A 26797-nucleotide genomic window follows, 5' to 3' on the forward strand; every position below is an offset into this window, starting at 1 on the left:
ACTATTTATGTCTTATGTGGTTCGGGTTTATCTTTTTTATGCCTTTTATCTGAACAAAACAAAAATAAAGGACGCCGCGAAACAAGCAGCTAAATTAAAATGGAAATGGGCTGGACACAACGAACGTCTCGAAGATGGTAGATGGAACAAAGAAGTCGGAAACTGGCGACCGTACGATGCGAAGAGACCAAGAGGAAGACCTCAAATGCGGTGGAGCGACGATATCAAAAGAGTCGCAGGACCAATGTGGAAACGCCTAGTACACAACAGGGATGAATGGCGAGAAATGGGAGAGGCCTTTATTCGACAATTCGGATAGAAAAAGGGGGCTATAAAAAAATGCCTTTTGGTTAGTATTTTATTGGAAGTTCCCTCCATCCCCCAGTTCAAAATTCTCCACCCAGGGCAAATGTCTAGATCTGCCACTGTAAAAAAATAGTTTCAGAACTATAAAAACTGTTAAAAATTATATCCATTGAAGTCTAACCACACACTAATTCTTCTCTACAACAAGCAACACAACACTTTTGCAACATTCTAAATTGGTAATGAATGAATAAAACGTTTGATCATCATATAGAATATGTTTGCGTCCACAGCCGGACATAGGCCTCCTCAAAGTTTTTGTAATTTACTTCTATCTTGAGGTGTGACAACCAAATTTGTTGAGATTAACATAAAATACATAACATATACTTATGTTTATGATTTATCTAGTTGAATATGGAATTTAAGTGTTCCAGCTTATTATTCTGTTAATTTAACCGTGTTCAGGACTCCGTAATAAACAGGTATTTATGATTTTTACCGTTAATATATACCCACAGCAAGAGACTTTGAACCTATAGAAATAGGCAGCGAAATAAGACAGAGGGACTCGTTGAGTCCTGTGCTCTTCAATGCTCTTCAATTTAATCATTAATGAATTCATCAAAAATGTCAAAAAGGGAAGAGGATACAGAATGGGAAACAAAGAAGTAAAAATACTTTGTTTCGCAGACGACGAAATATTTAATATAACAATTACATCTTAGAAAACTAAAACAATAGTAATCAGCAAAAAACCAATCAGATGCACAATAGAAATTTATGCCATCAGAATCGAACAAGAACTGGAAAAATACCTGGAAATTACACTGTTCAGCTATGGAGACCTGGACAAAGAAGTGAGAAATCAAGTATCAAAATCAAATAGACTGGCAGGATGCTTTAATAACACTATATGGCGAAACAGACACATTAATACTGAAATAAAGTCAAGAATTTATAAAGCCAGTGACAGACCAATAATGACATTATAAAGACAATTGGTAAGTCAAAGGCTAATGGAAACGGCAGAGATAAAAGTAGTGGGAAGAATTACAGGAAATACGCTGAGAAATCGAAAGAGAAATGAAGACATTTATGAACAAGCATAATTGTTACTAAAGAGGAAGAAGAAGAATTAAGAGAACTTATACGTGTTCGTATAAGTATACATGACACCTTTAAAAAGGCATATTCTAAAAATTTTTAAATTAATATGTTGCTCTAAAAAGATCACAATAAGACAAACTCGTTAATTATTTATAACATTTGAAAACATTAACTTGCACTTTTGTGATTGCTCTCAAATTTGGTCTTGTAGTGCATAACGAACCCTCAAAATTTTAGCTCGCTATCAATTAATTTAAAATGATTTAAATTGTTTATCAAATTGATAATTTTTTCAACTAGAATAACATTTTTTATTTTTCCAGACTTAGAACTAGAACCATCCAAATCGAACATTGATGGGTTTTTAAATGAACGTAGAAAAAATGTTGTATCCAACTCGAGCAGTGTTTATTACTGCACTCGCATAATATCTAATTGAGAATTTCATGTCGCGTGCCATAAATACTTATATTTATTAAATTTTTGCATAAAGTACTTAAACACTACGACTTTTCTCAGTTTTATATACAATAGTTTAACAAGAAATTAATTGCAAAAATTAGGTTGACCATATTTATAATCAAAGAAAAGTTATCACTTTTATTTTACACAGCTTTTACTAGATACTAATATCTAAAAATGTTAAGTTCGATTGCCGGAAAATCCTGCTTCCAAAAACAAACAAAAATTAAAAACTTACCTTTAAACTGAAATTAATGTTCTTGTCACAAACCGTACCCGTTAAAATTTCTTTCGCCGCGAATCTGATGTTGCTGGAAGCGGGTAACGAGGTAAACAAGAGTGAGTGTGTCACTAATGAATGAACAACTGATCAACGTTACCTCTGCCGGTACTCGACGGACTGACTATCTCGGTCTGATTGCATTTTGTTTTGTTCCATGCTTACTTGAATGTATCTACAGGACCAGGTGAGTTTAGTTTAGTTATTACACGTTGCCATATTTACCGTTTTTATTATCTAGTTATTAGAGAAATGGTAGGCCAGTTCCAAAAGATCACGAGGCTAAATGTGTTAATGAAAGTTTATCGATTTAATAGCACTCACAAGAGAATTAGCGTAACAAAACAAAACAAAAAAATTGCTTGTTATAATGAATACACTATACTGTAAACTGTATACGTCTAGAACCAAATATTTTTATGATACATAGGCAAAAATGTATTGATCTAATAATATGGCCTAAAACAAAATTGTGTTTTTTATTTTAGAATAATATATTAGTCAAGTTGACGTCAAAATTTCCTTTTTCAAAATAATAATAATAAACTAAAATAATAATGTTCAACTAACCTTTCCTACCTAACATCTGTATTTAGAAATAATGGTGTTGGCTTTCTAAGTACCTACAGAGAAAGAAAATATCTTCATCTTCTTCGTGTATATAAATATATACGCTTGTTAGTTAGCGGGTTGTTGCATTTATAGAAGATAGTCATTCCATCTTTTGTGCGGTGGGCCAGTACTTCTTCCAACACTTAGTGATTTTTCCCTTTCCATTTTAACGAGTATTGTCATGCCCGTCATTCTACTGATGTGATTGTTCCATTCTTTTTTTCTATTTAGTGTCCCTTTGTTTATACCCGGTAAATTACATGTTATTCTGATATCGTCACTCCTTATTCGGTGACTCAGCGTGTTTGCTGTAATTCTTCTGAATATTGTATTGGCCTCATGGATTCTTGATTTCATCTTACAGTTAATGTGTCGGTTACGGCAAATAGTGTTATTACAGGATCCTGCTAATCTATTTGCTCCTTGTACTTGATCTATTACTTTTTTTAACGTCTCCATATCTTGGCAGTGTACGTAATCCCTAGGTACTTTATATCCTTTACTTGTTTAATGCTAACCCAATCGACTTCCAGTTTACATTCTATTGGTTCTTTACTGAATACTGTTGTTCTGTTTTTCTGAGTTAAAATCGTCATGTTAAATTATTGTTATCTAAGGCTATCAATATTGCCTCTTCTGCGTCACAGAAAATTTAAATTTCATTGTTCCCCATTCTGTATCCGCTTTCTTTATTGATGCTCTATATGACTTAGAGAAAGGGAAAGAAAAATAACACAACAAAATTATGGATAAATGATGAGATACTGAAAGTGATGGAAAAGAGAAGATTATACAAAAACCTAGACATCGAAAAGTAAAAAGGCATTGATAGTGAAATTAGAAAGAAACTAAGAGAAGCCAAGGAAAATGGTACTCAAACAAGCATGAGGAAATAGAAGTACTAGTGTAAATGCATAATGACTTCAATCTACATGGGAAGGTAAAAGAACTGGCCGGCATCCAAAACACAAACCACAGTAGTATCCTGCTAGATGAAAGAGGTAAAAAGAAGAGAGGCAACCAGCAAACATAGAACTATGCATCAGAGGAGAAACTGGGTCCATTATAAAAAAACCATTTATTTAGTAAAATTGACAAAAGATAATAAAGTTACAGGTCCTGACGAGATACCAGCAGAAATTATGGCTTAGGTCGACATTCGTAACTTAGTAGTGTAACGAAAAAAATAACGCTAGAGAGTGCTGTGACGACCAAGCCATCAGCTTAATGAGTCACACTCTAAAGATTTTCTAAAAATTATACATCAAAGGATTTTTAGAAAACTGGAGCAAGATATTAGTAACAATCAGTTTGCCTTTAGAAACCCAATGGCTATAAGAGATGCCTTGATTGCCCGTAATGTATTGGCGCAAAGATATATTAATGTTAACCAACTTCTTTATATATGTTTCCTTGATTATAACAAGGCATTTCACAAAATTTCTGGATATGAAAGATATTAGAATAATATCAAACCTTTACTTAAATGAAAGTACATTTGTAAAGATTGGCAACAAACTATTAAAAGAAATAGAAATACAACAAGGGATAAGGCCCTTAGGGATATAACCAATATTTAGAGGAGATAGTTCAAAAAGTACCAAAGGAAACATCAGTTGGAATTAAAGTCAATGGAGAACCTATAAATAGTATCAGATACACCGGCGATACGTTAAGACCCGTTTACACGGGTAGAGTAATCATGCCAGTACTTGGTATAGTAGAGTAACTCTACCCATAAAAACGCTCAGCGCAGTAGAGTAGCAAGTAGAGTGCATAGTACGTGGTAGAGTAGAGTGACTAGCAACATGTGGCAAAGTAACTCTACTCTACTACCACCACCACCGCCAAAATATCCACTCGCCTGCTCACTCTACCCATGGAATGCGGTCAATTCTGGTAGAGTAGAGTAGGTAGGAGAGTGCATAGGGACGCTGTCATTCCGTCTGGGGTTGTGTTTTGTGTAAATAGTGAAAATGAAGTTCACCGAAGATGAACTTCATTTCACTTTCACTTTAAAACTTGTAGAGATGTATGGCGAATACCAGTGTTTATGGAATTTAGGTAGTGTACACTACAGAAATAAAAGTATGAGGCAAGCTGTGGAGGATGAAATCGTCGCAAGAATGGCAAAAAGGGGCTTTGGAGTAAACGAGATCAAGCAAAAAATTAAGAATATAAGGTGCACTTATAATCAAGAGTGTTTAAAAATACAAAAATCAAAAAAATGGGGTTCATTTTCAGGCGATGTATACGTTCCGAACGTGAAATGGTTCACTCCTATCGAAGCAATCATGAAAGGTGCCAAAAGAAACAAGAAAACTGAAGGCTCACGGGCAAGTTACAGGTTTTTATTACTTGTTAATAAAAAACACAATAAGAAATAAAAAATATATTCTTATCAAGATAAAAGAGCTGAGGCCCCGTGTGTATTCCTTCTTTTAAGCCACTCTCTCATCCACTCTTTTCTTTGTTACAAAGCGACCTCATTTACAAATGCATTTGCAACAGAAGCTAAACAATTTTGAATCAATTTTCTTTTCCTTGAATTCATTTTGTACTAAACAAACACCTACTCCACAGTATACTAGCATAAGTACTATACTTGTAACTCTCCTCGTGTGAACGGTATCAAGCCATTTTTAGTAGAGTAGCGAGTAGAGTCGACTCTACTCGCTACTCTACTCTCCTCACAACTCTACTCGTGTAAACAAGTCTTTAGTAATAGCAGAGTCGATTAAAGAATTGCAGGTTCTGATGAATAAGATTGTAGATAGTAGCGAAGAGGCGAAGAGGCGAAGAGGGACATTAAACAAATCCTAAAAATCATGTTTTTTGGTCCGAAAAACATTTTTTAAATTTTTTGGATCATTTTATACAACAAAGGTCAAACATCATTTTTTTCTAATGTTAATAGTTTTCGAGTTATAAGCGATTTAAAATCTGAAAAATGCAAAAATGCGCATTTTGGAGGCTTGAAAACTCATAAGTAAATTATTATTTTTGAGGTTGTCAATTGATATTGAGGTTAATTAACTCTTTAGAATCTTAAAATAAATATTTTAACATAAATCAAGACACTTGGAAACCTCAAAAATAATAATTTACATTATGAATTTTCGAATCCTGAAAATGCGAATTACCGAATTTTTCAAATTTTAAATTGCTTATAACTCGAAAATTGTCAACATTAGAAAAAAATGACATTAGACCTTTTTTGTTTAAAATAAAACACAAAATTAAAAAAATGTTTTCCATGGCAAAATAGGTAACTTTTGTAATTTGTTTAAAAAAAAAACAATTTGCCCAAAAATTTTGTCGGGCACCCTTCAGATTTTTTAAAGAGGACATTTTTCAACAGGAATCTGCAAAGAAACCGAATCAAAAACATTTTTCCTACGAAAGCTGCCTCACAACTTGGACTATTTGCTTTAGTTGTAAATTAAATAAAAATAAATTAACTTTTGCGTTTTAAAACGAAAATATGCCTTATATGGGGTTAACGGATGTGCAAAGGGGAACGATTATTGGTCTTGTGGAGCAATGAATGTATGTCCCAGAGAGCTGCAGCAGTAGGCGTAAAACAGGGCGTTGTGTCAAAAATATATGCTAAGTATCCTGAATTAGGAACGCCAAAAATCGACAAAGAAAAGTTGACAAAAAGTATCAATGTCTCGCCACGATCGTGACATTATGTAAGTAGGTAGAAGAAACCCAACAGTTTGTCACTCGCAGCTCCAAATTGAACTTTTGAAAGCTACGGGTGTAAGTGTTTTAGTTGAAACGATAAGACAAATACTTTGTGCCCACGAAGTATACAGCAGTGGAAAATTACGAGTTTCTGAGTTATCCAGACATCACAAGATCGATAGGCTAAATTGGTGTGTTTAACAGCAAAACTGAAACATTCGAAATTTGCAAAATGTTTTAGTTTCAGATAAAACCAGGATTTGTGTAAAATCGGATGACCTATGAATTTGTGTATTTAGAGGACGAGGAAGACAAGCTAGAATATAATCTACCAGATCTGTTCAGAGATATAAAAAAGGAAGTGTTATGTTCTGGGGAGGCATTCTGATCGATTGAAAAACTCTTTTAATTTAATATTTAATAACAGCTCACAGTTAGGTTGATTTAGTTTGAGAATCTGTAATTAGACTCTGAAGAGGTGCAATGGGAGAAAATTTAATTTTAATTCATGATAATGCACCGCAGAGTGCCCATCACATACCAGCAGAGTGACTACAGATTTAACCCTATACAGCATTTGTGGGATATGTTTAAAAGAAGAATTAGAGCTCGCCGGGATAATCCACAAAACATCGCACAGCTCATACAAACTACGCTTGATGAATGAAAGAACCTACTACGGCAAAATATTGACAATTTGTTTAGGAGCATGCCCACGCGAATTGTGTGTTGACCTCACATAGACTGATAAACGCAAAGAGTCAAAATGTTCTTCCTTTGTTTGGCAAGTTAAGATTTTTATATTCATATTCTTTTGTAACAGAAGCATTTGTACTATTTTTACGGCTTTATAATTTTCAAAATTATGATTAACTCTATTTCGTTGCCACTTCTTGTGTAGCTTGTTTCTTCGTCCATTATCTCCTTAACTTTAACTAGACCACGATTAAGTCTTGTTCTTAATTACTCCCCTACAGCTTTCGAAGACTGTGTTCATATTGATATTTTAAAAAAATAATTTAGTTGTTATAAGCAAGATATTCTAACAAAAACAAATTAAAATTTAAATTATTTATTATATTTATGACTTTAGACAGATGTTCAAAAATCTGTCGATGAGAAATTACCATTTACTAGATAAATTATCCTAAGGAACTGGCCTACTTAATATACTATAGCAGAGCCTATACCTATGAATTAGTTTTAACATTTCTAGATTTTTACAACTTCCTTGAATTTATTTAAGCCAATGCTTGACCTTAGGCTATTAGTCAATGAACTGACTTGTGTTCTTTTTGGTAAAGTTAGTATTAGTAGTAAAACATAACGATATAATGACTTAAAACGCGTCGATACACCTGCAGACTCTTAGGTAGTGTTAATTAGCATTTAAATTACCGTTGCATACTTTATCAATGCAGGCTTATTAGTTTACATAGAGATATATAGGTAGCTAGGTAATTAAATTGAGCAAGACCTACCACATTGTAGCGAATATAATAGTTACTATTTTTGTGTATCTTCTTTTCGTAGCTAACATTATTTTTATACAGTATTGAATTAATTGTCTACTCGGTAAATTTACATCGGTTTCAGATTTAGTAAATATGCAACGATTGAACAGACCGTGTGAACAAATTATTGTATATAGGTTGGTATATTTTAGTGGGTAACGACCGTAGAAGACTAGCCATTAGTCTAAAACTAATATTTTAATTTAATCTATTTAGAGCCTTTTTTGGTTATATTTTGCAAAACTAAAATCTTTTTATTTCAAATTGGCTTATAAATTGATTAAATTGAGCCATATTTAACGATAGGCGCCATTTTGATATATTTAGCTTTTCATTTCCTGTTCCTGTTAGTAACTTTTTCCTTAGCGTGCAATGCCATTCAGCTTGTGGCACCTTATTTCATATTGACCGAAGACTGCGAACCTGGATAAATTAGTGCACTCGTCAACAAAGAGTCTCTGACTCATATCACTGCTGTTACAAGCAGTACTTCCTCATTGTAGTGAAATAAGCCTTAGTGGTTAAAATAAACTAAACTGAAACTCCCATCATGAGGAAAATTAGACACTCATGTAGAAGAACGAAATATAAAGGTATTGAGCGAATCTTGTTGCAAATAATTATATTTTTTACAGGTTCTCAAGCTTAGAAACAATTAAACAAATCTTATTGTACTGTATTCGAATCGCAAGTAACTGCAGAAGAAGACAAGGAAAGACAAGGAAACTGTGACAAGAAATTTTCATTTTGTGTTATGGCAACAAATTCGAGTCATTTAAAATATGAATAAAAAACGCACAATTTGATGTTTTACATTACAAACGACCGCACGTCACGGGAAAGGAATTCAAGAAGACGGTTTGGATGTATTTTATAGCAGAAGTTTGGTTGTTTTAAAAAACGTACGTAAAAAAAAGTTTTAAATGTTTTAAATAGTTTGTTATGTGAAAGATTAAATCCAGCGTTTTTGACGCATATTTCAAATACCTCACATTTGTTGCCAAAACTTAAAACTAAAATGTCATGCTATTCGTTTTAAATTCGTTATGCTCTAGTAATCGAAACTTTATATTGACCAGTCAATGAAAAGGATAGGATTGTATTGATCTCATGAGAATAATAAAAAATGGCAAAAATCACGCCACGTTTATTCATTTACAACATTTATAAAATCTGAGTTTATTTGCAACAAATACAAAAATTGTATACAAAAGCTGAACTCTTTAACCCTAAAACGCATCATGATTTTTAACGATAGGACACTTAAATCAAAAGATATCGAACTTTTACCGTCGAGCTGATACAGATTTTATTAAACATTGATTTCGCCCGCATAAGTGACATTCAAAATCGACGGTCGCTTCAAGCGTTGTTTGTGAGAGAACGATTATTTTTATACAAAAACTGTCATCTCAGCTACATTTCTTATTTAAACCATTTTTTTTCTACGGTTTACAGATTCTTGGTAAATCGATTTTTTGCGTTGTTACCTCTCTACGAGGGGTGTTTTAGAGGGAAGCCCGAAGGTAACAGTAGTACACTTTTTTGCATCATTTTGGAGATATATTTATTATTTATATAATAAAAGTAACTACCTCATAGCAAACATTGATAAGAAAGAAATTCTCGGTAATATACAAAAAAACAGTAAAAGGGAAATAAGCTGTTATGTAAAATTTAAAACATACAAAGCAGTAACATTGAAATAAATAATAGTTGAGGAAATAAGACAATGAACCTTCGAACATCGGCGCAGTAAGAGGGTATGATATCCTGGGCACCGGGTACACCAGAGACCTTCGTCGACATGATATTCGTGTTTAGCGATCCTAAAAACCACCGAGTAGCAAAACTGGACGTATTGTATTCGTTATTTGCCGAGTTAAAAATTTTTAAATTTGCAACTTTGGAAAATACATTTTCCAAATGCAATTTTCATTTCTTCATGGTCGCATTAGTTTACAAAATTTCTTGACACTCTCAAGAATCACCGAATGCATGAAACTGCATCTCAAACCGTCTTACTGGGCCCATTTTCGACGATTGAGTCGATTTTTGAGCTTCATTGCCTCAATTATAATATGAAATTTAATCTGTCAGATAATAAACTTCCTGATGACATCATTATTTTTCCACCCAAAGATGGGAAAGAGATTGACGAGGACAGCGGAAATGAAGAGGCTGTGGAAATAAGTAACTTTCCAGGAAACCAACTACGAGTAGAGGCAGAGATAATCATAAATGATCCAAAACCCATACCAAATTCGATATCAATGAAGATGAAGGCGACATGTCTTTGCTGCACTCTAAGAAGAAGACGCCACAGTCTAAAAAGCAAGTAGCTCCTACAGTAAATGTAAAAGAACAGAAGAACAAACGCCGCAAAAACTATCGATGGACCAAGAAAAATATACATAGCAAGATTTTAAGTTGGAGTATAATAGAAAGTTCAAAAAACATCATTTCTCCGGTAGATACTTTTTTCGTATTTTTTTAATAATAGTTATTCAAATGCTTGTTGAGTTTTCAAATATGTACGCCAATTTACATAACCGTGAAGGCGATATTACAACAAACAAAATTGTAACTATTTTATTGAAATTTTATTATATAGTGGATATATTAGTGTTCCTAGGTGATATATGTACTGAGAAAAATCCCTTGATTCTACTCACCTTGTAGCTAATGCAATATCTAGAAACCATTTCAGATTTATCATACATAATATTCATTGCTGTGACAATGCAAAATTGGATACATAGGACAAATTTTCAAAGGTTCGACTTCTGATTGATGCACCACAAGAAGAAGACCACAGCTTGGATGAGTCAATGGTTCCGTATTATGGAAAACATGGATCCAAGCAGTTTATGTGCATTAGATGGGGATATAAGTTTTGGATGGGAACTACTAGGATAGGTTATGTGGAGTGGTTTGGTCCATATCAGGGATCTTCAACCACTATTCAAGATAAATATAAACTTCTTGGTTTGGGACCTGTCTGTTGTCTTACAATTTGTTGATGCCCTAGAAGACAAGGCTTCCAAATTACGGTATGATATATATTTTGACAACTATTTTTCCACACTAAAGCTTTTGATAGAACTTAAATCAAGGGAATGTAAAGGAAGAGGTAAAATAAAAGAAAATCGTCTAGGTAAAGATTGTAATATTGAGGGTTTAGACACACTGAAAAAGATAGAAAGAGGTTCGTTTGACTACTGTATGACAGAGGAAAGTGAAATAGTAGTTTGCAAATGGAATGACAATAATGTTGTTTCCATAATATCCAATTACAATCAGATATATCCAACAAAGCAAGTACAACGGTATTCTCAAAAAGAAAAAAGAAGGTGCTCGTTGATCAACCTACTATAATAAAACAGTATAATGAAAACATGGGTGACGTCGATCAGGCAGATGAAAATATCAGGTACTACAGAGTAGCTATCCATGGCGAGAAATGGTATTTTCTCATAATAAGCTACATAGAGGATTAAGCAGAACAAAATGCCTGGCAACTGCATAGAATTAGTGGTGGTAAAATGGATCATCTACAGCATCGTCGCACAATTACAGTAGGCACTCTTAAATCTTTTGAAAAGACAACAAAAAGAGAGAACCCAGCAAACCTTCAGCCAATTTGTATAGTCACTCAAGGTACGATACAAGTGTAGCACTACATTCAAAACAATGTTCATACATACTATCATATAGTATCATACATACTAGATATTTAAGATTTTTTTATTTTAATTTGTTGAAATAATTCGAATAAAAATCTGTAAGTTTTAAAATTTTAGTACTTTTAATTATTTGTTATTCACAATCACCATTTTTGGAAAAATATACTCCTTTTTTGCAAAATTTCTTCCTTACTTTACTTTTGTTAACGTTAATAAGCCTAAAAATTAAAAATCTCATCAACATAAGAAAGACCAACGTTTCGGCATTAAATGGGTTAACAACATGCAAAGTACCTATATTAATATTTGAAGCAAAATAAAACTTTAAGGTTGAACGCTCGAATGAATGAAATTTAATCAAATAAACGGCAGATATCGAACACAGTTTTTATTAAATCTTGCCCAAGTACTTTCGCTCCTAGAGCATCTTCAGGGGCATTTCATCCAAATTAGGCTATCTAACAATTTGGTGAATGTCATAAACGTTAACTAATATATTTACACAACACGAGACAAAGGTCAAACAGTTTAAAAATTATTATAAAATTGAAGAAGCTACATATTGGGTGACAGCTGGAGAGAGAATCTAGCTTCCTCAATTTTATAATAATTTTTAAACTGTTTGTCCTTTGTCTCGTGTTGTGTAAATGTATTAGTTAACGTTAATGACATTCACCAAATTGTTAGATAGCCTAATTTGGACGAAATGCCCCTGAAGATGCTCTAGGAGCAAAAGTACTTGGGCAATATTTAATAAAAACTGTGCTCGAGATCTGCCTTTTATTGGATTAAAATTCAAAATAAAACTGACTTGTCCCATAACTTTAATTTTTTAATTAACATCATCTTGTTCTTATGGTGCCGTGCACATATAGTGCGTTGGTGAATTATCTTAAGGTCAGACGTCTGTCTTTTGCGGCATGCAAAAGTTCGCCAGTGTTAGTTACGCCTGTCCAGTTCTTTATGTTTTGCAGCCACGACATTTGTTTGCGACCTACTCCTCTCTTGCCCTCAATCTTTCCTTGGATAATTAGTTGAGGGATTGCGTATTTTTCCCCTCTCAGGATGTGGCCCAGGTATCCAATCTTTCGTGCCTTGATCAAGCTGAGCAATTCTCTCTCAGTATTTGCTCTTCTTAGGACTTCCTCTTTTCTCACCCTATCTGTCCATGGTATGCGGAACATTCTTCGCAAGGTCCACATTTCGAAGGCTTCCAACTTGTTAATGGAAGATATTTTCAACGTCCATGTCTCCATGCCGTACAACAATATGGACCATACATAGCACTTAACCATTCTGTAACGGAGATTGAAGGAAAGATTGCGGTTACAAAGTAGCAGTTTAAATTTAAGAAAAGCTTGTCTTGCTTGTTCGGTACGGCATTTTATTTCTTGTTGAGGATCCCATTGGTCATTCACCATCATTCCCAAGTATTTGAATGTTTTCACTTGCTCGATTGGAGCATTATCTACGTGCAGTTGTACTCTGAAAAATGCGCCCTTTCTTAACATCAACCTAAACTAACCTAAATTAACATCAACACAACTAAAATTGTAATTTACTTATTATTACTATATTACTATATTAAATTATTTGTAATTTTATATTGTAATTATTGTATTTTGTTCTCCCGCTAATAATTCTCAGTGGTTGATGCGGTTATTAAAAAAAATTTTAAATTTTTAGTGTACGCCTCGTCTCATTCTTTCTCATCCTTCCTGTGAATTATAACTTTCCTATTATCTAATCTAACGATGTAATAACAATACCATTGATAAGGAGTCTCCGTGTTTTATTTCGTGTTATATATTTATTTTTATACTTCTTGGAAGTTAGGATTATAAATACCGTAAAAGAAAACCATTGTTTTTAAATTCCCCAGAATATATTAGTCGACTTTGGGCGCTTAGCTAGAACAGGTTCTTCAGAAGAATAATTTTTAACTAAAAGCATTTTTAAATATCTTCATTTAAAATAAAGGTTGTGACTCTTTTAAGTTTTACTGTAATTGGAAACTAAATTCCGACACTCTGTTTTTGATTTGAAATCTCCTGGACTGTGTCTATATAATGAAAGAATATAAAGTCTTTGGCTGAATGTTTTTATTCCTACACTGATAATCGTTTCTGAATCAGTTCCTGATCTTTATTTTTAGTGTTCCTTTTTCCTTCTATTTATCCCGTTATAAAGGTGTGGGATTGGTAGAGGAATTTACAAATTTATTGCAAATATTCTTGAACAATAGAAGCCCAAACATCTGGAGACTAAGTATAGAGGTGTAAATTTTTAAGAAAAGGGATGAGCAACGTCCTTGAAATTATTGAAATATAAATCTTCTAAACGAAATTTCAAAATAGGCCACTAAAGTGGTAACTAAAAAATCTAGTTAGCAATTGGGTACATAAAAGAAGAATAGAATGGAATAAACATAGGGATAGGGTGGTGCAAAATAATAATGTAAAAATATCTCGACACAAATCGTCAATAGGGCGCAGAAGGCTTGGGTGATCTAAAAAAACGCCTGATCTAAATATGGCTGGAAAATACCAAAGATTAAACAGGCACTTTGCTTATTAATAGTAATGATAAAGAACAAGAGGAATATCTGCTAGAGAATAACATCATGCAACGACGACGTTCAGGACTAGTTCAGACATTTCTCATGTTTACAGAAGCGGCTCGGGCTTGTTCAATGTGACTTTTAATTTCTACGGTTGAATCCCAACTGACATTGATATTACTGCCGTGACACACGGGTTTCTCTACTCTGTCCAGTACGGCATTTCTGAATTTTATATCGCCATCCTGTATAGAGTTTTGTTTGCTAACTATCATGCATTTATTTCCTTAACGTTGAGTTTTAATCCATACTGATCACAAGTTTGTTTTATTTTGTTCATTATATTTTGATGGTCTTCTCCGCAATTAACCAGCAATACGGTATCGTCGGCATATCTAATATTGTTTACGGTTACATCATTAACAATTATATCTTCTGTTGTCTCTATTAGGGCTTCCTTAAATATTTGTTCTGATAAGTTAAAGTGTAACTGCGATAGAATGCAGCCTTGTCTCACTCCTCTATTTATATTTATGACATCAGACAGTTCTTGTTAAACTTGTATTCTTGCCACTTGACAGTATAAATTTATAATTTTTCGTAAACCTTTATCGTCCAATGTAGCTATTTTCAATATTTCCAGCATTTCGTTATGTCGAACCTTGTCAAAAGCTTTTTCAAAATCGATTGGGCAGATGTATACATTTTGATTTATATCTCTGCATCTCTGGATCAGAATTTGGATACTGAACAAGGCGTCTCTCGTATCCAAGCCATTACTAAATCCGAATTATATCGTGTATATTCTGCTATGTATTACTCGCAGGAAGATCTTTAAAACGTGACTCATCAGAGGAGTCCGATAATCACTGAATGTATTTGCACGATCTTTCTTTAGTATTGTGACAATGTGGACTCAAGCCAATGTTAACAATCCAGTGACATAAATTATGTAAATAAAGAGACCATACAGTGTTCTTATTCCATTTTTCTCCCAAAAATTTATAGATGGATCTGTTATAGCAATCGGTGTATAGTGTTCTACTCTTTCATCCTAAAATAAATCAGAACTGTTGTTTTTCTATTATTTTAACTGTTAAATAATAACTAATATTCTGTGTCCGTGTTTGTCTTCTCAACTCAACTTTGGGATAGTTGTTTTTGTTTAGTTCCGGCGATTTCTTTTAATTTCTCGTTCAAATGAAATCTATCGTGTTTTTTTTCATAGTGTTCAATTTCATTACATTCTTTACTATGAAATTGTGTTTTCACATATCTTATCTTCTGCCTTATTATTTCGTGGACCCTCTTATATTCGTTTTTATCTTAATTTCTGATTTCTCTTCTTTGGTCCGTGAGTCTCAGTATTTCTTCTGTCATCCGCCCTTGTTGTCTTCTTGTTCTTACTGCTCTTAATTTTGTTTCTTGAACGGTCTTTAATATATCTATATTTCTCGTCCGGTTTTTCTCAGTACTTTTATCTTTCTTTGATGCTAACTTTATTTTTTGCTTTAATATACTGATTATTTCTTGTTTTGCAATATTACTCTCTTATTCATCTTTTCTCTATCAATAGTAACTGTTTGCTTATTGGTTTTTGTAACTCTTATTAACTAACTTAATTTTATTTTTCCTACCAGAATATTGTGATCTGTTGATACTTATGGATATTGGATATGTTTTGACTGCTACTACTAAATTTTTGACGTGACAACGTCTTAAATTAGGTTGTGGCTCTTAGTCACTCATGAAAAAGTGTAACGCCCGCTCACGTCTGTTACGATGAGTCACCGAACGAGAGAGAGGCCCGCCGGACCGGCAAATGCCTTGCGTCTCTCTCCCACTCAAACATGATCGGTCCGCTGCGCGCGCAGCACTAGAGAATTAGGCGCGTTGAATCGGTGCGTGCTTGTGTCTCTGTCTTTATCGAACGTTCTTGGCGTTGGAAAACCGAGAAAGCGTCATAATACAAGTTTACACGTGTGGTTAAAGTATCGTCAGCTGTGTCTGTAGTGAAAATGTGGAGTGCTTAGATTCGTCATTTACAACAACTACAACAATAAAGGTAAATAATTGTACACTAATATTTCATTATCGTAAACTATGATTGATTGATTAATTGTTAGATTGACACAAAAGTTGAGAAACTGAGTTTATAGGTTATGTCATACTATTGACAAATGTTGATAGTGTTAAGTAAATTATTAGTTTAAATCACTCTGCAATCAATCGTAATTCAGTCGATTGAGAAGAAACAGCGCGTATTGCTAGTCAAACATTTAAAATAACAAATTATAACCTCTAACCTGTCAAAACAAAATCACTCAAATAGAAATTAGTTAAGTTTAAGTTTACATGTACAATGTTTTAGTAAACAAAATATATTTCTATAGTTAAAATTTGTGCAATTCTTATTTTCATTCAATTTTTTGTTCCTATTGTGCAATTTAATAATATTCATATCAATAAATATTCTACCGAGAAAAAGACGTTGTCACGTAAAATCTTCGCCCGTAAAACCGACTTTACAGGCAACCGATTTTTTGTTGTTTTTTTAAACATATGAAGTCTATTTGGTTACGAACCACACGTTCAAGTGATCTCAAGATGTAAAGACGACGTTTTGGCAGTTTGAAAATTATGAGTGTTAGCACTAGTTGCTTTTCTACACAAAAAGATACCAATACATCTCCTTTTGCATTTCGTATTCCCAGACCATATTTTCCTATGATATCTTCCTGTTCTTCCTCGCCAGTCTTCGTAATAAAATCTCCCATGACAATATTGAGATCGTGTTTCTTTGTAGATAATAATTTTTCTAAATCATGATAGAATTTTTCAATTTCTTCTTCTTCGTAGTCTTCTGTGGGTGCACATACTTGTTAAATATTCACATTCACACTGTCCGAGAATACGACGACGATTTTTACAGCTTTATCTGTTTTCTTTATTACAATTATTGCTACACCATTTTTGTGTTTTGAACTGTCTTCTCCTGAATAGTATACAAGTTATCGTCTATAGTTACTTTGCCAGACCCTGGCTATCTTATTTAACTTGTTCTAAGTATACTTAGATATAGGCCCTTTATTTCTTTTATGGTATTGTGAACTTTTCCTGGTTCGTACATGCTTCTTACACTTCATATACCTTTTTTTTTTCATCAGAAAATGTACCCTTGCTTCATTTAAGGAGCGCCGCCCGTTATTTTTAAAATGTAGACATCTCAACTTCATGGCCTGATTGTCCGACTTATGATTATCTAGCCGACAGTATTTTGCGAATTAATATACAATTAGGCTTGGTTTTAAGTTATAATCTCACAATCAATCACTTTTCTATGCTATACGTGAATGATGTGTTTCTGGTTGTGTTGCTAACTTCTTCACTAGTCTCTTACGCCATCATTTCAATATGTATTTAATCAGACAGAAAAAAACGACTTTTCCAAATCTCTTCTTCTTCTTCTTCGCGTGCCATATCAGAATTATCAGATGATGGCGATCACTATTGCGAAGGCTTCTTGATCTTTTGCAATATGGGATAATTGTCCTGCATTTGATATTTGTGTCCATTCATGAATGTTTTTTAACCAGAAAACTTGTTTTCTTCCTACACCTCTACGGTCCTCTATTTTGCCTTTAAGGATCAGCTCAGCTCCTTAGTACTTCTTCATTAGTTTTCCTTGCTGTCCAAGGTATCTTTAGCATTCGTCTATGAACCCACATTTCCAATGCTTTAATTTTGTTCATGGTCGATACTTTTAGCGTCCACAGTTCTGCACTATACACAAGTACGGACCAAACATAGCACTTAACCATTCTTTGTCTTAGATCTAAACTGAGATGATTATTGCAAAGAAATGACTTCATTTTTATGAAAGTAGTTTTAGTCATTGCTATTCTACGTTTTATCTCTATGGCTGGATCTAGTTGGTCTGTTATTACAGTTCCCAAATATGTCATTTTGTGAACTTTCTCAAACTGGACTTCGTTTGATTGAAGCTTTGCATCGGGATGTGGGTCACGACTAAACACTAAAAATTTGGTTGTTTATTTTAATGCCCATTTCCTCTCCTACCTCGTGAATACGATCAAGCAGAATTTGGAGACCTTCAATATTATCTGACAGAATTACTGTATCATCTGCATATCTAATCACATTAAGTAGTTCCCCGTTGATTTTTATTCCATATGGTTGTCTTTTAAGTGCCTTTTTAAATAACTGGTCCTAGTAAACATTGAACAATGTTGGCGACAAAATGCAACCTTGTCTGACTGCTCGTTGTATGGAGATTGCATCGGTGAAATGACACGAATATCCTTGTCATCTATTCCCATATTTTTCAGTATTTGCATTAATTTTACATGCTGCACTTTATCGAATGCCTTTTCGAAGTCCCCGAAATATGCAAATACATCTTTTCTTTGGTCACGGCATTTTTGTAATAGGATGTTAAGCGCAAAAAGTGTCTACCTGGTTCCCATAGCATTTCTAAAACCAAATTGGGTATCTTCGAGATCTTCTTTGCATTTGCGTCTAATTTTGTTGTGAAGTATTCTTAGGAAAATTTTAAAAGTGTGGCTTATTAGGCTAATTAATCGATATTCTGAGCATTTTCTCGCATTGTGTTTTTTTTATGTATTGCGACAAAGATGGATTTGAGCCAATTAGTGGGAATCTCTCCGGTGTTATATATTGAATTAAAAAGTCTTACTACTACTTTTATGTTATTGGACTCTATTAGTTTCAGCAACTCAGTTGGTGTATCATCTGGACCACAAGTTTACTAATTTTAGCATTATTTATAGCGTGTTCTACAGAGGGCGAGTACAGAGGGATAAAGGGAACTCGTTTTTTAAATATGTTACTCATTTCTTTTAGTTTTTTGGGCATATTAAATAAGTCATGTTTAGACATTACATCCTCCATTTCGTCGCACCTTTCTCTCATCCATTTTTATTTGGCTAATTTGATCTCCTTTTTTATTCTTCTCTGCAGGTGTCTATATTCTGTTTTATTAGATTCTATCAGTCGACGTTGTTCCATTAATTTCAAGATGTCGTCTGTCATCCATTTATTTTTCTTGATTAAGTTTTTTCTATAATCATTGTTTGTGGAGATTTTATTAACTTGTTTTTTAAATTCACTCCATAGTTCTTCTGGATCTTCTAGTTGTTCTTCGATGTTTTTTATTCTATTGTTAAATTCTTTTTTAATGGTATGTTTTATGTTTATATCATCAAAGTTAAGTACATTCGTTTTTGGTTTTTGTCACTGAATTCGTTTTGACCTTAGTTTAATATCTGCTACAAGTGGTTGATGATTAGATTCAATATCTGCCCCAGGAAATGTAGTGACTTTTTTGACGGCATTTCGGAAACCCTCATTTACAAGTATATAGTCTATTTAATTTCTTGAGGACTCAGCTTGGGTAGTTTATACCAGGTGTTTGCGATGATCATATCGTTTTCTTTACAAAATTCATACAATCTCTCTCCTCGATCGTTAGGTTGCCCTAGACCATAAGGACCTACAGTCTGACCTCGCCGACCTTCCCCAATTTTTGCATTGATGTCGCCTAGGATATATAAAATTTCGTGTTTATTAAGTTTCTGTAAGATGTCTTGGATCTGATCATACAACTTCTCGACTTCATCGTCATATTTTCTATCTGCAGTCGGGGCATAGATTTGAAGTATGTTAGTTTTAAATGGTTGAGTATTTATTTGGAGTAATATTATTCTATCCGAGACTGGAACGAAATTGGTCACATATTTACTTAGTTCTGATGTTACTAATATACCTACACCATTTTTGTGATCCGGGTCTTCTGTGCTGTTACCGGAATAATATAATACACTTCCGTCATTTTTACATAATCCTGACACTAAACATCTCATTTCCCTGATTCCCAGTAGGTCTATTTTCATTCTTTTCATTTCTTGAATTGCGTTGTTAAGTTTCCCAGCCGCAAATAGACTTCTAACATTCCATGTGCACATTCTAAAATTTTTTTTAGAAAAAAGGTTTTCGCATGTTTACGACCTGAGAGGCCTCGTGGCATAAATATGTTTCTCCTCTTTTGCCGAATCTTGGCCTGCGCTTACCATGATTAGTAACGGTTTGCAATTGCAGTGTCAATTCTATGGTGATTTTCCTAGGGGTGCTCTATGAGCTGTTAATGCAGTGGTTTCCCTTTGACTTCTGCATTTTTGTGCCGTTGACTTATTCATTAGTGAACATTATTTGTTGATTCATCCGCCTTCGGGGCCGAATTCTGAACCCCAGGACAAAAGAATGCCTTACCACTCAGCAACTCATCCGCCCTAAGCCGTTGGTTAGTAAGTGGGGATTGCTGATACCGGCAATCACTCGGACGTCAGAGCCTCATTTATTTTCTAGTAGGATGTACCGGATGACCATAATCAAGATCATCACGCGGGCAGGTGAGGTTGACATTTGGATAGTTCAAATTTGGATCCAAATCTCTATGTTCATTAAAAATCAGATCAGTATTTTATATTTTTTATTCTTGACGTAAAATTTCTAAATTTTGATTAAATTGATGGTATTTCGATGGTAATTAAACGATGAATAGGTTTGTCCATTGACATACCTCTAAATATAGTAATCCATTTTTTTTTAATTCAACCTGTCTGACCCTATATATAACTGAATATGTTCAATAATAGTGAAACGATGAAAACTTATTCCAGATTTGCATCTCGAAATTAATAATTTGGCAATCCAAAAAACTAACAAATGCCTTTTTTTATTATAAACTAATCCTTGTTTTAACTCATACGTTTTAAACTTTTCATCTGAAAATTCAAATGGAGTAAACTCTTCCTCTTCGCTGTTTCGTGGGCCATGTGCCTTTCTCAATATTTCCGAGATACATACAATGCAGCAGTAGTTATTACAAAACTACATATCTTTTAAAAAGTTTAAAATACCAAGGTCAAAAAATCCGCGTAATTCGAATGAAAATAAATTTGAAGTAAAACTAATAAAGAGAAAATATCTAAAAAAGGAAATTCTGGAAGAAGAAGAATCATCTAGCTTAGGAATTTGAACATAGTTTCAAACAAATAGTACAAAGCTTTTTTGCACTGCTGCCAATAAAGCAAGAATATCTATGATATTTGTTAATATTCGCTAACGAATCGGCACTCGCAGACAAGGAAGGTTTCAAGGGATAACGGTTTATAGGATTTAAGAAATAATTTAAACTGAATAGGAATATAGAGCAATATACACCTCATACTCTGGGGTACGAGACAGATACAGACAGAGATCTTTGGAGAGGGAAGTACAAGACATCACGATGACCAGTCCGGGTTGTCAAGATTGAAGAGGAAGACTCTGTTAACCGTAGTGTTCGTTGTGTTGTTTGTTTTATTTGTTTTTCTATATTTTTATGATGTTCTCTTTGACGTAATCTATAAGTGGCTAGATCTTGTGAGATCTTGGTATATATTTACTGATGTTGTTGTTCTTTGTGCTAGAATGTTATGTAGATATTTGTTTTGGTTATGTCTCATATTACAGCCAAGCAAGATAAAATTGTAGTTCCCAAGTTTTCCAAAATCACGCATTGGCTTTTGTTTTATTCCATGTATATTTAGATGCTTTGTAGAATTACAGCGCTGGATAGTCTTTTTGCAAATACTTAGTATCTATTGTCTTAAGCATTATCTCATTACGTTGAATAGGAGTTTCCAAAATGGTCTTTCTTTTATTTTCGCCCAAGTTTTTCCCTTCATTTGTCCTTTTTCCTTGCATTAATTTTCTCAATATTGCCACAATGAACTTTTAACTTAAGGTATATGTGTAATGTTTTATAGTTTTGATCTGGTTATTTGTTTTTTTTTTATTTTTCCATGCTTTATTGGCCATTTGGTTTACTATTTCGGTATTCCAGATGACTTTTAATCCATGATTTTTATTTTCCCTCAATATTTATTGTCAGTTTGGTAGTGTCCGATTTGTTACATGTTGCATATGTCAAGATTATTATATCTTCATGCTTCTGGGTTTTTAATGGTGTATAATATTATTGTATGGTATAATTTTGTAAAACTTGTGTTATTTTTGAAACTTTACTAATCTAAATGAGACCAATTGTATCGCAAATTCCTCGGCAGCATGTAGTAGAATCTGGTTACCCATATTAAAAGAGGAAGTTATTAAAAGGAAAATACCAGTATTAGCAAGTCAGTAACATATCGGGGATACATCATTTTTTATGTTACTTAAATAACAAACATATAAAATAAGAATTTGGTGTTTATTGAAGGTAAACTAAAAGTACGACCAAATATTTACCGTGTCGGGATAGTATTATGAGGTTTTTTTCCTGGTTTTTCCCTCATAATTTACTATGGAATCACTAACAGGAGATTTTTAATGTCATTGTGGCATGTGTTTGTCTTTTTAAAGACGAATTACATGCTATGATTTTTTCTGACGGATATTCTCAAGTAAAAGTTGATTTCATGTAATCGAATGAACTATCCTACAAGTAAAGACGTCCCAGGAACGCAACTCAACAATATTGGCAATATCATTTTAAAGTGGTCTACTTTAAAATGTATAATGTATGTCTGAATTGTCAATATAAATGAGTCAGATAAAATTAAATTATTAGAAGAATTTTTCACCAAGTAACAAAAAAACAAAATCTGTTTAATTTACTAATGTTTGTATTTTGAGAACGATTTCTGAAGTGGAAATTGAAACGTCATTAAACGTACTTTAACCTTTATCGTGGCTTATTCCCATTTAAATAGTAATTACTTTACTAATCTGGTATTATACCACACAAACTACATAAGTTACAGATATACCGCTTTCAATACTTTTTTTTTTATATTTTAATAATATTTGATTGTGTAAAAATGTTTTTTTAACATTTGCATACGGTTTAGAAACATGGTCTCCTCTAACGATGGGTATTTACGTTAAATCTGCGAGTAACACCCTTCTTTATCGGTAATTCCTACTGGTTTGCCCCATGCAATGGTTTTTTTCAAAAATTAAAAACAAGTTCATTATTTCGTGTTGGTATGTATCGAATAAATTACATTTAGCTTGACAGATTTACAGTAATTGTACAATGTTCACAGAATAATTATAAAGGGTTGTATATATTTAAGGGATACGTTGGTAATTTTGTACTTTTGGATTAAAAAAGTAAATAGTATGTTGAAAATTGATTCAATAAAAGCAAAATAATCAGTTAGGCAACAACTGAAAGAGGAGCGAATGTAAAATTTTACAGTACGAATGTAGTGAGATATTAAGATATCGATATAATTAATTAATTCATAAAAAATCCTGAAAGAATAACTAATTAAAATTACGCGAATTTTTTACCTACTTAAGTTAGAAATATGATAAACTAGAGCATCCGTATTGTTGTAACGGTATCATTTGTCTACCACATTGGGTATCACTTATAGGGGTTTGAAAGTGGGGACTAAGCAATTACTCAACAATAGTTTAGGAACCAAGAAGGTTCCTAAACTATTTGAATTTGGACGCCGTTTAAAAGAATCTTCTCGCTAGATGGAAAGAAAGGCTTTTCTTTCCTAAAAAAATATTAAAAGGTGAAAATCTTTTTAAAGGAAATAATTCTACAACTGCTGGTTTAGAGAAAAATATTACATATTTATTATTACTTCACATCAACAGTTATTACAAATAATAATAACAAATCGGTAAGATAGTTTCGAAACGAATGATAGTTTTTAACGTGAAATAAAATATTTTCTGTCTTTTTCAATAATAACAAAATTTATCAAAAAAACTTGGCGCTATTTGTAACGATTCACAACAAGCTCTAGACGTTGGGCAATACTTGTAGGAATTATAATTATTATTAGAAATAAAAATAACTCTTGAGTGCAAAATAATCGACTCAAAAGCGATATTTGAGATTACACATTCTGTTTCAATGTAAGAAGTATGAAAATAAAAAAATGTAATGTGCAAACAATAACTTTATTATTGAACGTACAATAACTGCTATTGCATTATTTGGAAGACGCATTATAAAAACAATATGCAATACAAACAGAATAGAGAAATCATCAATTACAACATGAATTTCTTAATTATTTAGTATTTGATATTACCTCCCCTACTCCCAATTACATTTTCCAATCGATTTTCATGGATCGGATAACTTTTCTAATAAATTCTTGAGGCATAGCTTCCCATTCATCATCAAGCGCAGCTCTCAATTCTATTATGCTCCTTTGTGCATGATTTCTGTCCCCTACCCTTCGTTTAAGTTCATCCCAAACATGCTCTATTGGATTTATGACCGGGCTTAACGCAGGCAAATTTATTGTAGGTATACCGATCTCAGATAGATAGGTGGTGGTGACTCGTGCGATATGGCATCGTGCATTATCGTGCATTAAAATAAAGGCATCACCAATAAATCCCGCGTATGAAACCACATGTTCCTCCAAAATGTCTCTGAGGTTACGATCCGCCATTAAACCTCCTCCACGTTCTCCACCAGGCACGAAAAACAACTCGGTTTTCCCATCCATAGAACTGCCTGCCCAAAACATACAAGGACCGCCTTCATGACACAATTTCTCGTATACAAAATTGAGCAAATCGCTCTCCTGGCCATCCATATACTCGACGCCTCTTGTCGTTGCCATGTAGGCAGATCCTACTTTCATCGGAGAATAATACCTGACTCCATTGATAGTCGTTCCAATCCAGATGTTCGCTAGCAAATTCTAATCGCCTTTGCTTCTGGACTGCAGTTAGATTGGGACCCGTAGCTGCCCTTTTTGGGTGTCAGGTTGGCTGCCTTTAGTCTCCTTCTGACTGTCCAAACGCTGGTTACCACACCTCGGACCTCTCTAAGCTCTTCTTTGAGTTTAGCACCACTCAAATGTCGATTTTTCAGGGATTTCGATACAAAAAATCGGTCATCTCTCTCCGTTGTGATTCGTTTACGGCCTCCTCCTTATCAACGGATATAATCAACGGTATTTTGGTACCGACGATACACTCGGGACACAGCAGATTGGTTTAAATTTAGTCGATTTGCCACGGCCCTCTGGCTCAGGCCTTCTCTCAATAATGCTACTGCTTAAGTTGCGTTGACGGATGCGGTATCGGTATCCATTTGTAATGCAGTTGCAAACTTAAGTGACTGATGTATTAGTGGGTTGGTATGGAAAATAATGTGTACGATGTTAACCGAACGCGTTAAGTCGATGCGTGTCGATTTCAATGAGTCAAATTCTCACCCCTTCTCTACGTGTTGCACTATTTATTTGTAATGCGTCATCTAATTCACCAAAAAACAAATTTTTTTTAAAACTCGATAATGAGGTTAATGATTGTACACTAAATATTTTTAAATTTACACTTTTTAGATTAAAACAGAAGACGTACTTTCGCAAAATAATTTTGGGTCGATTATTTTGCACCCAAGTGTAGATTTTTCAACGGAGCTTACATTAAGGTTAACCTTTATACAAAACAATTCAAATTTATGGTTATTTACCAAATGCCCATACAAGGATAGTACTGTCTGTCATATGTCGAAATGAAATATCAAACCTTTTTGAAATATTAATTAAATTTTAAAATTATTTGCATTTAAAATAGGAATATTATGACAATTAGTTAATCCATAAAACTTATAATTTCATTTATTTACAATTTTTTGTGATAAAAGTATAAAGTGATAAAACTTTTATCAATTGTGATAAAAGTAAATCTTTTATTAATGCCTATTTTTAACAAAAAGTACCTTATATCACTCTGGCTGAGTATTTTCTTTAAGAAAGTTTTTAGGATTGGAATTGGACCAAAACACTGCAAACAAACACAATTGTGTCCCAACAAAGCTGCAAATTGGTCTGAAGTGACCAAGGAACAGAAATAGATAATTCCTTGGAAATTGGACACTCGTTCGGGCTTCGGATTATCCTGGATGACAATTAACTGCAATCTTCAAAACTCGGCCACTCAATTTCTTCTTAAAATGATGTGGACCTCTTAAATGGTTGGACACGCCGTCTTACAAATCTCTCAGATAAAACACAGCACGAACAAATCGGTGAATCACTCATCAAAAACTTTGAAAATTATGAGTACAAATTCACCTTTCAAATTGAAAAAAATTGCCGGCTTTCAAAACTACACCCGCAAGCTATTTCTTCCGAATCTCAATCCGAACTTAACTGTTTTTCCTTGTCTGGACTAACTTGACCTTCCACAACCTCTCCCGACCAGTTTTCGCTGCTGGACAATGGGCCTTTTTATGCGACTATGGACCTTAAGGGTGCTGGGCTTTCAGAATTGTAGCAATTAAAACGTAAATATGACAATTATTTAACTTCTCAGTTAAAATTTCTCTTAGATGTCGCAAAGACACTTTATAAACAAACTTCAAGGAATTTTTATACATAACAGCCAGGGACGTACCAAATAAATCTTATACATTAAATATTCCATAGTTATAGGGAAATTATTTATGCTACATTGTATAAACACAGGCGTGTCTTGTTTCATATTACTTTTGTTACAAATC

At 33.5% G+C, this 26797-nt stretch overlaps 1 protein-coding gene and 1 long non-coding RNA gene across 2 annotated transcripts in view; one reads left to right on the top strand and one right to left on the bottom strand.

The window, feature by feature from the left end:
• LOC140445301 (uncharacterized) overlaps nt 1-2316 on the bottom strand; it is a 108510-nt gene extending 106194 nt beyond the window's left edge. Inside the window, exon 1 of the long non-coding RNA XR_011951384.1 lies at nt 2117-2316. This is a non-coding gene — a long non-coding RNA (uncharacterized lncRNA). The remainder of the gene's footprint in view (nt 1-2116) is intronic.
• The window catches only part of dysc (whirlin protein dyschronic), an 832089-nt gene that overhangs the window by 575303 nt on the left and 229989 nt on the right, over nt 1-26797 (top strand). The window lies entirely within an intron of this gene.

The sequence above is a fragment of the Diabrotica undecimpunctata genome, chromosome 7 (assembly GCF_040954645.1).
Source record: "Diabrotica undecimpunctata isolate CICGRU chromosome 7, icDiaUnde3, whole genome shotgun sequence".
Classification (NCBI taxonomy): domain Eukaryota; kingdom Metazoa; phylum Arthropoda; class Insecta; order Coleoptera; family Chrysomelidae; genus Diabrotica; species Diabrotica undecimpunctata.